General features: G+C 47.8%; 1 protein-coding gene across 1 annotated transcript in view; it reads left to right on the top strand.

Moving 5' to 3' along the window:
* Positions 1–14,353: 14,353 nt before the first annotated feature.
* Positions 14,354–14,902, top strand: part of OSR1 (odd-skipped related transcription factor 1) — a 26,018-nt gene continuing 25,469 nt past the window's right edge. Inside the window, exon 1 of the mRNA XM_063125844.1 lies at positions 14,354–14,526. The gene's annotated coding sequence lies outside the window, so the exon portion shown is untranslated. The remainder of the gene's footprint in view (positions 14,527–14,902) is intronic.

The raw sequence follows: 14,902 nt of genomic DNA, 5'->3' as shown, positions 1-14,902 counted from the left end.
GTAAATACTTATTATCAGTGAATAAATATGATACAATGGGGCTTCAGCAGAATGGAATAGGGAATTGGAATGTCCTTTTTTATCGAATCAATGTTTTGGCATGGGTATCTGATATGTCAATGGATCTCCAGTTACGTCTCATCCAGCAAAAATTACTGTTTGGGGTATATTGGATGCCACAGCATCTGTTAAGGTTTGTCCAAATCAACGAATTGTCGGAAGTGTCACACAGCTAATGCTTCTTTTTGTTCATACGTTCTGGAAATGTCCAATTGTCACCGCCTTTTGGGAGGAAATTATCAGATGCATAAATTTTGTATTAGAAAGCTCTTTAATATTTTTGGATGTACATGTCATCTTAAATTACATACTGGCTTCTTGGGAAATAATACATGGTCAGCATGAATAGATTTTCATGCCCTTTTGACCACCAAAAGAATTATTCTACAACATTGGGAAGATAAAACCACACTCCCTAGAATACAATGGATTGAAGACTTAACAACATTAGCCACATTTGAAAGAGTGGCATACAGACGTCATTTAAGAATGGACTTCTACTCGGACATTTGGTCTGCCTTCACAGACATTTATGTTTAATTTATGCTACTTTTCCTATTTTTTTTTATTTAGAAATTGTGATATTTGAAACTGACGCTTTTGAAGTACGTCGTTGTATATGTCTATTTTTTATTTTATTTTTATTTTTTAAAATTTCTATTATGGTTTTTGTTTTGTTTTTAAATTCACAATAAAAAATGATTAAAAAAAGAAGAAGAATGAAAGTGACACACAGTCCAAATGATAGAGTGAAACTGACAATCTGTGACACATGAACAGAGTGGATTTAACAAAATCCGAACATCCCCACCTATAACTCATGCTCAGTGGCTCCCAGCAGTAGCTGCACCTGTTCCCCATTATGCCTCACTGCTAACTGGTTTGTGTATTTGTTGCTTCATGTATTTCCTTATTTCATTTATATGTCATCCTGTCACAAAACATACTCAGGGTGGCTCACACAATAAAACAGGTTGAGAACGATGCAATGATCAAAATCTGAAATATCTAAAATAACCAGGAGAAGAGGAAAGTTTTCACCCGGCACAAAAAACATTGCAGTATGGGCACCAGATGACCATCCTTGGGGAGGGAGGGCATTCTATAAATGGGGAGTCACAACTGAGAATTCCCTTTCTCTTGCAGTTACCCATCTAACTTCCTTTGGTTATGGCAACTGGAGGAGGACCTCCAAAGCTGATGTAAGGGATGGGGCGGGGTCAAGTGGGATGGTCGTTTTTTGGAGCATCCACATCTAGGGGACTGAAAAATGAATGTGTGTGCATTTGGATGGCCTGGGTCCCAAACGTTGGAGCAGCACTCAGCAGTGGGGCAGAAGGATTTTGTGGCTGGGATGCAAGAAGAGTTTATGGGGCAGTGATGAAGAGTCAGTGCCGATTGAGGCACTCGGTGGAGCTTTGAGGACTCTGTAAATGGAAGGAGTTCCAGACCTTGGAGTAACGACTTAGTCCAGGGGTGGGCAGAAAGGAGATCTCAAAAATGTGATGGACTTCAACTCCCAGCATTCCTGACCATTGGCCATGCTGGCAGGGGCTTCTGGGAGTTGAAATCCAAAACATGTTGAGATCTAACTTCTGCCCACCCTTAATTTAGACAATACCTCTCTGTGCAGTGATTTCTGTGACACATACATCCAGCTAGTATCCCCATCTTAAACATATTCTTCTCTAGCCCCAGTTCAACTTTAGTCACATGTAACTAGTCCTATGCCAATATTAGTGGTCATGGACAGGAGATGTCCATCTCTCTCTCTCTCTCCCCTCCCTCCCTCCCTCTCTGCATCAAAAGATGTATCATCAGTTCAGTGTGGCCAGATGAGTGGCCAGGTTCATTTCCATAAGTTGCCTTGGATGCAGACTTCCTGTAGAAAGGTGACAAATCCATTTCTATCATGCATATAGTTTACTACAGCTGCACCTGCAGAAATCTACTTCAGGTGCAAATGGTACTCTTTTCCTGGATCAGGGTGCATAGGTGCAAGTTTAGGACATTTTGGCTGTAAATCCTACACCAACTTTCCTGGGAGTAAGCCTTATTGAATTCCATGGGACTTACCTCTGAGCAGAACACGTATAGGACTGCAGTTTTAGCAGCGCGCAAATCCCCTTGAAATGAAAAAGGTTAACACAGCTGACTGTATACATTGAATTCAATGGGAATTAGAAATGCATAATTGTGTATCGGATTGTGGCCCTTGCGTTTAGAGAGACATTTTGAAAAGCTGGTATTTGACCCGAGCAACCATAATGGCTCCAAAGGAACCACTGAGTCATTACAATCCATCAACTAAATGACTGCTTGGGGACATCTAAATCCTCAGATTATTTGACTGCTGTACAGGATGCACTAAAAGGGGCTGGAGAAAAGAGCCCCAAATCTGCAGGCAAAACATCTGCAGCCTTATAAAAACAGCTCATGCATATTCACACTTATGCACAGCAGTCTGATAACTCAGTCATTTTGATCTCAAATACTCCTGAGGCACCCGGTTCACATTATGGATGAGTTACTAGCAAATGATGAGGTTTTAGCAAAGAAGGCTTTTTATATATATAGCGAACCATTTTTAAAAAGTGATGTTTATAGGACTCACGTTGTGAACAGGGAAGAGGGAGAGAGGGCTGCAGGTTCTGTACAGCCTGATAATATTTTGTCTGCTATTAATTAGACTCTTTGCTGTCTTCTCTTTTTCATATCTTGGGTTAAATCTATGAAGCAGAATGCCATAAAACATACCGCAGTGTTCACCAAACCCTGTATTGACTTCCTTTTGTTGCACTCTTGTAACATAAAAACAGATAGATGGTTTCCTCTTTCAAATGAAAGAGACGAGGAGGAGGAGAAAAGTGTGTGTGTGTGTGTGTGTGTGTGTGTGTGTGTGTGTGTGTGTGAGAGAGAGAGAGAGAGAGAGAGAGAGAGAGAGAGAGAGAGAGAGAGAGAGAGAGAGAGAGAGAGAGGAGGGGGAGGGAGAGAGGGGGGAGGGAGAGGGAGAAGTCCCATAAGATACCAACAAGTTTGAATCTGGATTTAATGCTTATAGCTACCATAAAATCCTTCAAATTAAAAATGGAAATAGAAATGGTATATTTAACAGCAGGGATGTGAGGAGGTATCACTACAGCAGTACCCTCAGCTAAATAATAATGATGATGATGATGATGATGATGATGATGATGATGGAACAAATATGAGAGTGTGTCACACAGCTGGGCACTGCATGCAAGTTCCCTGTGAAGACTGTCTTCTACTAAAGTGATGCCCTAAATCATTCCTATCGAACCTGGTCCAACAAATCTGGGGGCACCAAGTTGGGGAAGGCTGCCCTAGGTTTGGGGAGAAAATGCTTCTCTGATCCTAAACATAATAGTTCTGTGGCCATCAATCCCACCGATTTCCTTAGCATCTGCTTCTAATTCACAGCTGGATGATATGCAGAGCTAGGGTACGCCTACCCCCGTTGTCTTTTGCTTATGCTCCTTTGTAAAGTTGCCATGGAAAATGTCAGAGCTGCTTTCACATCTCTATAGCGAAGGTGAGAGCCTTTTCTAATTTTCCATCATGATACAGTCTGAAAATCCTGCTCTTTACAAGTGGGACCTGCAACAAAATGTTGCAGCATAGAATGCTCATGTCTAGGGAACCAGCCAACCAGCCATGTCCTTTTCCATTTGTCTCCCATTGCATGCCAACTGAGCATGCCTAGTCTTCACTGAGCTGTTTTGGAGACCCCTCCCCCCAACACCACCTTTTAGGGGTTCCCATTTTTAAATATTTCTGCCCCCACCCCTGCATGCAAGCCTAACACCTCCCTTTGTGTGTAGGTGGTCCCCATTCAGCTGCATAAGGATCCACACTCAGAGACTGAGTTTGCTATTAGTATATAGATTGGACAATAATCCCAATAATACAGCCTTCCCCAACCAGGTGCCCTCCAAATGGGCTGGACTACAACTCCCAGCATCCTCCAGCCAGTCGTGCTGGAAATTTTTGTCCAACCAACTGGAGGGCAACTGGTTGGGGAAGGCTGCACTGATAAGCGATGGAGCAAACATTAGGTGTGCCCATGTGAAACCAGGGACACTCAAAGAAACACTGAGATACTTTTAAGTCCCATGGGATCAAAAGACATTCTTCTGCTTTAGCAGAAGGCAGTTTCCCTTATTGGGAATCATACATAGGAGCGTTTTCAGCTTCCTTTTCCCTCTGTTTGCATCAAATGCAGCCAACTTTCAAGGGCAGCGGCTTGGGCAATGCAGTAGATAGTTGGATGGGAGGGGTAAGTTCTGTTGCTTCAGTGTGCGTGCCCCCTCCCCAGCCACACCACATCCCCACACCACTGCTGGACCTGCCTGATTGGGCCATGGTGCCTCAGTGGACTTTATGACTTCTGGAATTTGAGCCTGCCCAATGAAAAGAGTTGCCGTAGCTCATATCGAAAAACAAGATACCCTCCCTGGCATGGAAGACCTTCCTCTCCAATCCCAGTGACAGGGCAAAGGCACTCTGCATACGTTCAGAGGCACTCTCCTTTTTTATAAGTTTACATGCCTGATGGTTAAGGCTAAATCACCATAAGCCCTAGTTCAAATGACTCTGAGTCCCCCACGTGCAGCAACCTCCAACCTTTTAATCTGTCGAAATAATCAACTCCCTGGCAAATAGTGTTGCAATTTAATATATCGTTGGTATGGTATATTAACAATAATATAATTAACCATACTGGATTTTCCCAGTACTTTGGGGATAAATGTTGTGGCATTCTATGTATTGTTAACCAACCAGTCTGGGGGTGAGGGGGAGGGGGAGGGTGAGGAGAGGGGGAACAGTTGCACAATGCTAGAACAGTTTTAATAAACGATAACACTTTTGCTTGTGTTTATAGTTTTGATCTGCCCGACATCCATCAGGAATGAATGATGGCCATGCAGTTTTAAATGCCGGAATGAATGATGGCCATGCAGTTTTAAATGCACAAGCCCATTTTTAAAATGATCATGGATCGTGCCGGAAGGAGTGTTTGCATTAAACGCTCTGTTTGAACAGATGATGAGCTCTCTGTGAATGGTGTTTGTTGCTTTATGTATCTACCAACTCCCCCACCACGTAATATGTTTTCCATCATCGCCATAAGAAAGGTTTTTGACTGATATTCTATTTTCCTGCAGACCAGTTTTTGGGTTACTTTTGCAGAGATTTGACTAAAACAGAATCCCCCCCCCTCCTCACAACAAAAGGAGAAATAACGGGAGAAGTACTGAGTGGGGTTAGTTTCTATTTTTTAAAACAAAACAAAACAAAACAAAAACCCTTGTAAATACCTCCCTCACTAGCAGGGAAGAAAAAGAAAATATTTTCACTACAGTTTGGTCAAGAGGTCTGTGTATGTGTGTGTGTCAACGTGTGATGTTTATTTGTTTTATTTATCACGTTACTTACTATTGTAGGTTGGGCATTGCAGATTCAGCAGGGGGGAGAGAAGAAATGAGTCTGAGATACAGTGGCTTACACTAACCTTGTAACACCAACCAATCTGATTATCCCCATATTGCAATTTGAGATGGGGCATACAACCAACCACCATCTTGCATTGTGATCTCCACAATTTAGAAGAAGACAGAGGAAGTTGATAGAGTGGTCTACACTGATTTACTTAATTACAATAAAAAGAAAAATCCAGCCCGTGTTGTATATAGAGTTCTTCTCTCCCACCCACCCCCTCCGTTTTATCCTCACAACGACCCTGTCAGGTAGGTTAGGCTTAAAGAGAGAGAGAGAGTGATTGGCCCATGGTCATCCAGTGAGTTTCATGTTCTAGTGGAAACTGGGTCACCCAAGCGTTACTCTATCACTCTAACTACTACCCCTCACTGCCTCACTGGTTTCCCAGCGCTTCTCCGACGGATTGCGGGTTCTGATGGATTCAAACGCTGCAGCTTCTGCTTGCTGCTGCTACAAATAGATTCAAGGTCCTGGCCTACAGAGACCCAAGAGGCTGGGGCAGAGCAGATGGAGTGGAACAGGCTGGGAACGTTTGCTGTTGCTTGTCCTTTTGCTTTCGGGGAGAAGAACTCTCAAACCAGTCCGCTTTAGGAAAGACGAGATCTAGGTCGTTTTCTCCGTGCCTGCTTCGGAATCGCACTAGGTGGAAATCCGAATAGCTGTATCGTAGCAGACAGTTCAGTTGCGGGACCGTGAAAACGACGCCGGAGCCGTGCCAGGGTGACGGAACCAGACCAAGTGGCCTTCCCTGGGAGCGTGGCAAGTAACGGGCTGGGGAGAATGGAGCTGGGGCATGGTACGGATTAAACGGGCCAGGGCATCCGACAAGCTGGGCTCCTTTGGTCTGCAGCAAGACCGGGATGCCAGGGCGAACATTTTGGTGCTCCTGGAGGATCTACACTACTGCTTTAAAGTGCTTTATAACAGTTTTGACAACTGTTGGGACCCAGGACACACTCCATAGACAGTTTTCAAAACTGATATAAAGCGCTTTAAAGCAGTAGTGTAGATCTGTAGGCAAGGCTCGCTTTCCTATTAACAGGACACGCTCCACTCGCCTGGGTTGGTGGCGGGGTGTGTGGGTTCTTTGGCTGCAAGCCTGCACACGTTTCCTTGGAAGTAGGTCCCATTGAACTCAATTGGTCTTCCTTTTGAGTAAAACTTTCATAGTATCGGACTGTGCGGCTTCAGCGCCACTGCCCCCTCCTCCCCACTCACTCCACTGCATCCTGTATTTCACACCTTCCCTTCCCGTTTTTTCATTTGCACAGAAAGCGGATGGTGGTGGCGGCGGTCGAGGAGTCCCTTCCAAAGTCTGGGCAGGGATCAAGGGACTTACCCAAAGGCTGTCGTGTAAGGCAAGGGTGGGCAAAAAAAACCAAGATCTTCAGAGCTTTGTGACTTCAACCCCCACCATTCCTGATTCTTGGCCATGCTTGCAGGGGCTGCTGGGATTTGAAGTCCAGAACGTCTGAAGAGCTCTCTTCTGCGCATCCCTGGGTTAAGAGCAACCCATGGCCCCATGGTTCACTTCAAGGTATTCCGATGACCATTTGCAAGAAACCAAAATGCTACTGCTGCTGAAACATCCATATGCATACAGCCGAGAAGTTTGATTGAGTTTATGTATGTGTGATGATGATGATAATAATAATAATAATAATAATAATAATAATAATAATAATCAAAGTTTCTAATCGGGGGATTTTCAGCCTCCAGTTTATCCAGTCTTATAGAGCAATCCTATACAGGTCTGCTCAGAAGTAAATCCAAATTAATTCAATGGGGCTAACTCCCAGGTAAATGGGTATAGGATTGCAGCTGAAGAATAAACAACGGTTCAGGATGCAATCCTATGCATGTTCAGACAGTAAAAAGTCCTGCCCTCAGCCTCTAAGAGGAGAGAGGGGTCGGACATGAAAGGGAAAGGCAGTGTCCCTCAGTGCCCTAACCAGGAGAATAGGCAGCCACCAAAGGGTCCCGCTGGAAGTCCTTCCCTTGACATCTCTCTGATCTAGTCCTGGTCCTCCTGAATCAAGACTTCCCCATTCTGATGTTTTGGACTCCACCTCCTCAAGCCCCAGCCAGCAAGGCGAATGGTCACGAATGCTGGGAGTTGTACTCCAAAATATCGGGGGGGGGGCGAGGGGCAGGTTGGGAAAGGCCAATTGAGGTCATCATACACACCTGTCCCATAATTTTGCTATGTGGATGAGTTCAGAATCGCCAGGACCCCTGAGTTTGTGGTCACAGTGACGACCTCCTCGCTACCTCTTGATGCAGAACCCTCCCTTTCTCCAGGGGGTGAAGTGGTCTAAAGGAAATATGTGATAAAGCTTTGGGCCAGACCTACACCAAGCAGGATATAACGCTTAGGAAACGGGTTTAAAATGCTATACGGAATGCACCCTGGGCCCAAACAGTTGTCAAAAACCGTTATAAACTATTATAAAGCACTCGTGTGGTTCCTGTCTAATAGTTGATGTGTGGGAAGGGCTCGCCCACCCGCCTAGAGCGATCTTGCGCATGTTTTCGTATGGATGTGTTATTACTGAAGACCGGGGCTTGTATCCAAATGCTAACTTAAGTCCCATTCATTTCAATGGGTCTACTTTAAGCTGGACTAACTTTGCGTACAACAGCCCGGTGTGTGCATGTGTTTTCCCCTTAAGGGAATCAAACAAGCAACATCTTAAAAGGTGTTGTAATAACGAAAGCCCCGGAAGAGTGTTTGCGGCGGACTTGGAATCCTGTTTTACACGCGACAGGTATCCCGGGCCTGCCAGTCTTTACTGTCCAACGCCTCCCGTCAGTTACCCAAGGGGTCTTCTCAGAAGGCCTCCCGGTTAGAGGAGCCGTTGAGCGCTGCGCCTTGATCCTCGCCTGGCAGTCACTCCCATGAAACTCCTTCTTTCGGTGGGACGAACAGCAAATGCGTGTTTCGGATCCCGGATGAGACGTGAAGGGAAGAGACTCGCTCTAAATCAAGAGAGCAGCAGGAGCGGGGCAGGAAACCGGCTTTCATCGGGCTGCAGAGAACCGCGTTAAAAATACTCGCACGCACCGCCAAGCCGGGTTTCCTGCAGCAGCGCCCGGAGACGCACGCAGCCCTTGGGGAGGCGCGCGCTCTGCTGCCCTTGCAGCACGCGGGGCTCGGGGGCAGGCGCTCTGCCCCATCGCTTCCCGCTCCGACTCCGGTTTCTGGCTGCCCTCCCTTCGGGCGAGGGAACAGGGAACCCAAATTAACCCTTGCGGGCGTCTCTGTTTCGGGGAACCCCCCCCCCCCCAAGCTCCAGCTCCTCCAGGTATTTTAATGACAGATGTACCCGAATAATAACAATAACAACAACAACAACAACAACAACAATAATAATACCAATCAAAGGCTCGGAGGGGGGTTCATTTAAGGACTACACGGTTCAACGACTCAATTGGGAGTATTCCCTCTTTCTATTGATCTCCCTCGGAACTGCGGGCATCCTATTTTCCATTGCATGATCCTATCAGCACTTTCCAACAGCACTTCCCATCTCGTTTCGGGGTTTCCAGTCCCGTTTGACTTCGGATGTGGGTGAAAAGGTAAAATCGTTAAGCTGTAAACCTTTGCAGCAGCCACGGACCCTCTGCCCGTGGATTCTAAATAGTTCAGTCAGTGGGATTTGCTTTTTAGATGTGCCATCCTAGGCAGACAGAAAAGTCCTGTAACTCCCTACAATTTCACAACTAAAAGTCCTATGCTGGCTGGGGAATGTTGGGAGTGGTAGGACTCTCCCCCCCCCCCGACACACACACTGTTAAACATGTATAGGATTGCTCCCTAAGTAAACAAGTTTAGGATCACGCAATGTACAAATGGTAGCGGGAGAGGATTTGAACCTGCGAAAGCCTGCGATCCTATGCAGGAGAGAAGGCATCATTGACTTACTTCGGAGTAAACGTCTTTTGCCTGTAAGGATCTGGCTGCCACAGGCAAAACCACACACCGGCCAAACCGAAGTATTTGAATTTTCACCCTGTAGAGCTCCCCACCTCTAAGCAGGTTTACAGCTGGATCCTAAATATCTTTTTCCCGAAATAAACGTCGCGCCGACTTCAATCCACGTCCTAGTAAATAAAAGGCAATCGGTCCCGTCCCCCACCCCATGTGAACACGTAGAATTCACTTTGGAATACCAGTTCCATGGAACCCACTTGGGTGTAGTTCCTGTCGTTGGGGAATCCAATCGATTAAAATCCGTTTGTGCGGCTCAAATGACTCCTCGATCTCAGAACACCCCTCCTTCCCACCGTCCCCCCCCTCACCCCCGGCTCCAGCCTAGATGTACCTCGGGAATTCCTGCGATTTACCACCTCCGTCCTGAGCGCGCAACGTCCGGAAGCAAATCCGAGTGACTTCCAAACTCCCGAGGAAGAGTTTCACCTGACAATATGTTTCGGGAAATAAACGAGAGGCTAATTTCACCATAACAGACACGATCCAGCCAAACAGAAGCGCTCAAGGCTGCGATCTTATTGGAGCTTACTTCCGAGTAGGCAAGCAGAGGAGCGCCCTGTAAGCCTTACTGGGCGGGGGGGGGGGGGTCAATGGGACCGTGCTTAAGTGTCGTCCCCGACGGTGCCGAGTCAGACCGCCTCTTAATTCAACGAGACTCACTTTCGTGAGAACGTGTTTAGGAGGGCGCTGCGTGGGTAGGATCGGCCCCGCTAACCCGGGCAGCCAGGATGCGACCCATACGCAAGCATCGGCCTTGATTTAGGCTACATTTGACCCTGGGAGTAAATGCCATTCAACTCAATGAGCCTTACTTCTGAGTAGCTATGCTTGGGATAGCACCCTTAGCGCTACTGAATTTGCACGCACAGGATCGAAAATCCACTCGGGCCATCACCTGGGCCTGTCCTACCTCCTCCTGCTGATTTTAGTGCGCCACGTGAAAAATTCAGATGGGGGCTGCGGTGGTTGGGTGTTTTCCGTTCTTTTATTTCCCTTTTGTTTTTAGGATCATGATCTCATTCTATATGTCTCCTAACATTTAAACATGCATTGGGAGCGGTTGCCCCACTCAGCATCGCCTTTTTTTTTTTAATGAGGCTCTTTAAATCCGAGCCTTCATAATCGCCTGCAGATCCTCGCTGGGGAAAAGCGAGGTCCTGGGGGGGTATGTCTTTTCTTTCTTTGTAACACGCTGATGATTCGGTTCGCGGTCTCCCTCTTTCTGCCACGAGCGAGCGGTCTTCTGAATAAACGTGAACAAGACTCAGGGACCTAGTGAAAACCAAAGCAGAACTCACGGGAGAATTGATGGTTTTCTGGAGCAACTCCCCCGCTCGATTATTCAATCAGCAGGTAGTTACCAGTAAGTGTGTTTACACCACCGGCTTCACTTCAGCTTCAAAACTCCGCCAGCCACTAGAGACTATTCCAAATATTTCTACTTTAAACATTCAGTACTCCGAGGGGAGCATCCAGCGGCAACTCTGTTGAAGTCTTTTGTTTTTATTTATTTTTTCAAAAAAACAAAGCAAAAAACCTTTCTGGGGACTGTTGAATTCTCCACGACCCGATTTATACTCCGGGTTAAGCTGCTCCAGTAATTAGAATTCGGGTGATTCTATCGGCTTTAAACGAACCAAAAAACGCCTCTTGAGTTCAAGCCGGTTCCTGGACACCTTCCTGAACATCCTCCCCACCTTTTTTTTTAAAAAAATTGGAATTAAAATTGAAATCAACGGGTTCCAATCTGTTTAGGACCGGGGTATATCTATCTCGACAGAAGTTCAAACATGCCCCAAATCGTTAAACACATCCACAGTGACACTTACTGCAATGCTATACATGTTTACTCAGTAGTAAGTCCCACTCTGTTCTGTGCGAATTGCTGCCAAGTAAAGCTGTATAGAATCATAGCCTCAGTCCCTTTGGGAGACATTTAATTAGAAGTAGACTGCATACTTACCGCTGGACTCCCTGAAACTTACAAAAGTGAAGGTGTTTAAGTAAGCCTTCTTGAGGAGTAACACTGCAATTCTACACAGGTCTACTCGGGAGTAAGTCCTACTGAATTCAATGGGGCTTAGCCTCAGGTAAATGCATATAAGAGCGCAGCCTAACAGCGCAATCGTGTCCATGAGTAGTGAGAAAAAGTAAGTCGGGGCAGGATTGCAAGAATCAAACAATTTTAATGGGGCTTAATTCCAAGTCAGTGTTCCTTAAGTTTAACCGAGTTGTACGATTGCACTATAAATCAGCGTTTTAAGGCATTATCTAATCTCAGGTTGTTGGGTTTTGCTTTATTTACTTTTTACTTTTTTGTGGTATCGTAGGTAATTATGTGTTTGAACTAAACGCGTTGATTATTTATGAGAGCGAGTTTGGCGGAGGAGTAAAGGAAAAACGGGGGAAACAGAAGCACGGAAGTGAACAGGAGCTCCAAATGGCTTTGTGGTTAGCTTTAAAAAAAAGAAGAAGAAGCAAACTTTCTTCTTGAATTCTTTAGTTTTACGTTTCTGAATGGATATATGGAACTGAAGGATGTTTGAACATTCCATTCCACCTTTGTTTTTAAGCATGAGCCAAAACACGGGGGTGGGGAATCCTATAGAGCTCTAATTACATACTGCCTTTAATTGAAAATCCAGGGCCCGATCCAGCCAAAACTAAGCACGCTTGTAAGTCCTATTGCTTTTCTGAGCCAGAGTTAAGCGTGTGCTTCATTGTGATCATTGGAGTTATGCGCACTTGGCTGGACCGTGGCCCCAAATGTGTGCAAACCACGCCGGCAGACTTCACCAGCAACTCACAACGGGACATATCGGTTGTTCTGAAGTGCCATTTCCTCGGTGGCTTTTTTGTTTTTTATGCCTGCCCAGATTGTGGGGACCACAGACGTGCTGTTACCACCGTCAGATAAAGCGCCTTGGCTTGTTCTGGAGCTACGTTAGCGGTTCCCTTCCGTGTTTGTTTATTTGTTTGTCAGAAGTGAAGGTGAGCCTTCGAAGCCATTTCCCCTCTTAACAGGACTGAGCGCTGTAGCCCCGATCCTACGCGTGTCTCCTCGCGAGTCATTGCCACTGAATTCGCCGAGGTTTCCTCCGAGGCCAACGTGCATCTGCGTGCTCGATCTCAGCCGTGTTTTACTCGGGAGTAAATCCCCCCTCTGTTCCACCGGGATCACTCCCAAGCAAGACCGCAGCCTCGGATTCCGACGTGAGCGCGCTTCCCTTTTGGAACTCGGAACAGAAGCTCAAGGGTCGCTGATCCAGCTCATTATACCCTTCGCTTCTGTTCGTCGTTCCCTGGGAATAATCCGCCCCCGAGATGTGCCATTTGGAGCGGTTGTAAAACAGTGACAAGGACTCGATAACAATAACCAGAACCTGTTGGCGCTGGAAGCCCCAGCTGGTGTTATCTACACGGATCTGTCTTCACCTCCCTGTTATGTGACGCTACCTTGTTCTGATCGGTACAGAAAGACCGCTTCGCCCACTGCTGATGGATGGCTAAATAGGGAAGCAAACAGAGAACGGGGTTTGACCGCGGGGCGGGGGGTGGGGTGGGGAAGGCAGGGGCTCATTGCTCTCCCCAATCCCACCCCCAGCTTCCTAAGAGCTCTCGGGCTTCGCCTGGGGACTCTGCAACTGGGCATTCAAGCCCACATCACGGCCACTGCATTTTAGGAAGCTGGGGGTTGAAGGGGCTGGATTGTGCGTTACTGGGGGCCAGTGGAGAGGCAGCAGGCCCTTTGACCTGCGCTTGGACACTCGGATGCAGAGGAGGGATTCGTCATCATCCACCTGAAGTAGATGATGGCTTGCAGATCAGAGGATCCGGGCCAACCCCGTATAAAGGTGGGTGAATGATGGGACAGACCGTGAAATGGATCTCACTGGGGACGTCCAGAGTGGGATCCAGGTGGAAGAGAAAGGGCTCGTGTTGCATTCCAGCTACAAGGTCGGGCCATTTGGATCCTACTCGCTCAAGTGAGATCCCGAAGAAGTACAGCTTATCCCAGGCCATAGCTGGACCTAAAGTTTATCCCTGGATCGTCCAAGGGTCAGACCTGTTCATCTAGGCGACACACAGGGGATCCAGTGCTCAGGCAGGGGCGAACCCTGGATGATCCCGGGATAAACCTTAGGTCTAGCTGCGGCCCCAGTCGATTTCTGGAGCGAAGGCCGGAGCGCCGGGATGCTCCAGAGTAGCCAGACTGAAACCCTGCAACTCCAGAACGCGGTTCCCGAGGAGCGCCGTCTGTTGTCTTCTGCCACTTGGGGACCGCGATCGCAGCCCTTCAAGGATTTGATTCAAAGGTGGGGTGGGTGGCAGGGACCGATCCTACGTTTCCCGGCGAACCGGGCAGAATTCGGCTTCCCTTCGGGTCGGAGAGCGGGCGGGGGGTGGCGGCCTCTTGAGTCCTTGCCAAGGCTTCGCTCCTGGGTGCCCGGGGGGGAGGCGCGATGCCACCGGAACGAGGGCGGGGCGCGCACGGCTTTGCTCCGTAACCAGGAGCTGAGCGCGGCCCAAGCGAGCTGCTTCCCAGTGAGAAACTTTTTTCCCCGTCTCAGTGCGCATGCCCAGGGCTCGGGGGGGGGGGGAGGGAGGGAGGCAGGGGGGTTGAAATAAGGAGGCGGCCGAGGGAAGGGATCTGCTCAGTCGGCGCTCGCCTCCTCCAAGGCGCTTTTGCCTTGAGCCGCCCCCGCTCCAGCCCCGCGCGATCCAGGGCGCCACGGAGAGTTTCCTCCAGCGCCCGGCCGCACCTGGCGCGCCCTCGCCCGCCCCAGGCTAGGATCTGCCTCTGCCAGCTGGAGAGCCGGCGAGACCAGGGCCCCGGCCGGCCAGGGCAGCTCCGCCGCAGCCACCACTTTGCCCAACTCGGAGCAGCAGCGGTTTAAGCCCCGGGAGGATCTTGGACCATCTGTCGGCGGGGGAGCCGAGATCGGCATTAGGTAAATATATCAAGAGAGAGAGACCTCCTCCTTTTCCACCATCACCACCACCCCAAAAAACCTACCCTAGCCCCTCTTCTCTGGCTGGGCGTCCCTCTCTCCCTCCCCCGTCGCTTCCAGGGGAAATGATTTCATCTCCGACAGCAGAGATCAGGGGCTCGACCGTGGCCGCCGCCGCCGCCTCTTTCTTCTTCTTCTTCTTCATTCTTCTTCTTCTTCTTCTTCTTCTTCTTCTTCTTCTTCTTCTTCTTCTTCTTCTTCTTCTTCTTCTTCTTCTTCTTCTTCTTCTTCTTCTTCTTCTTCTTCTTCTTCTTCTTCTTCTTCTTCTTCTTCTTCTTCTTCTTCTCTTCTTCTTCTTCTTCTTCTTCTTTTCTTC

Source organism: Elgaria multicarinata, chromosome 4 (genome assembly GCF_023053635.1).
Source record: "Elgaria multicarinata webbii isolate HBS135686 ecotype San Diego chromosome 4, rElgMul1.1.pri, whole genome shotgun sequence".
Classification (NCBI taxonomy): Eukaryota; Metazoa; Chordata; class Lepidosauria; order Squamata; family Anguidae; genus Elgaria; species Elgaria multicarinata.
Note: the sequence above shows the minus strand (reverse complement) of the source record. Positions and strands in the feature narration are given on the sequence as shown.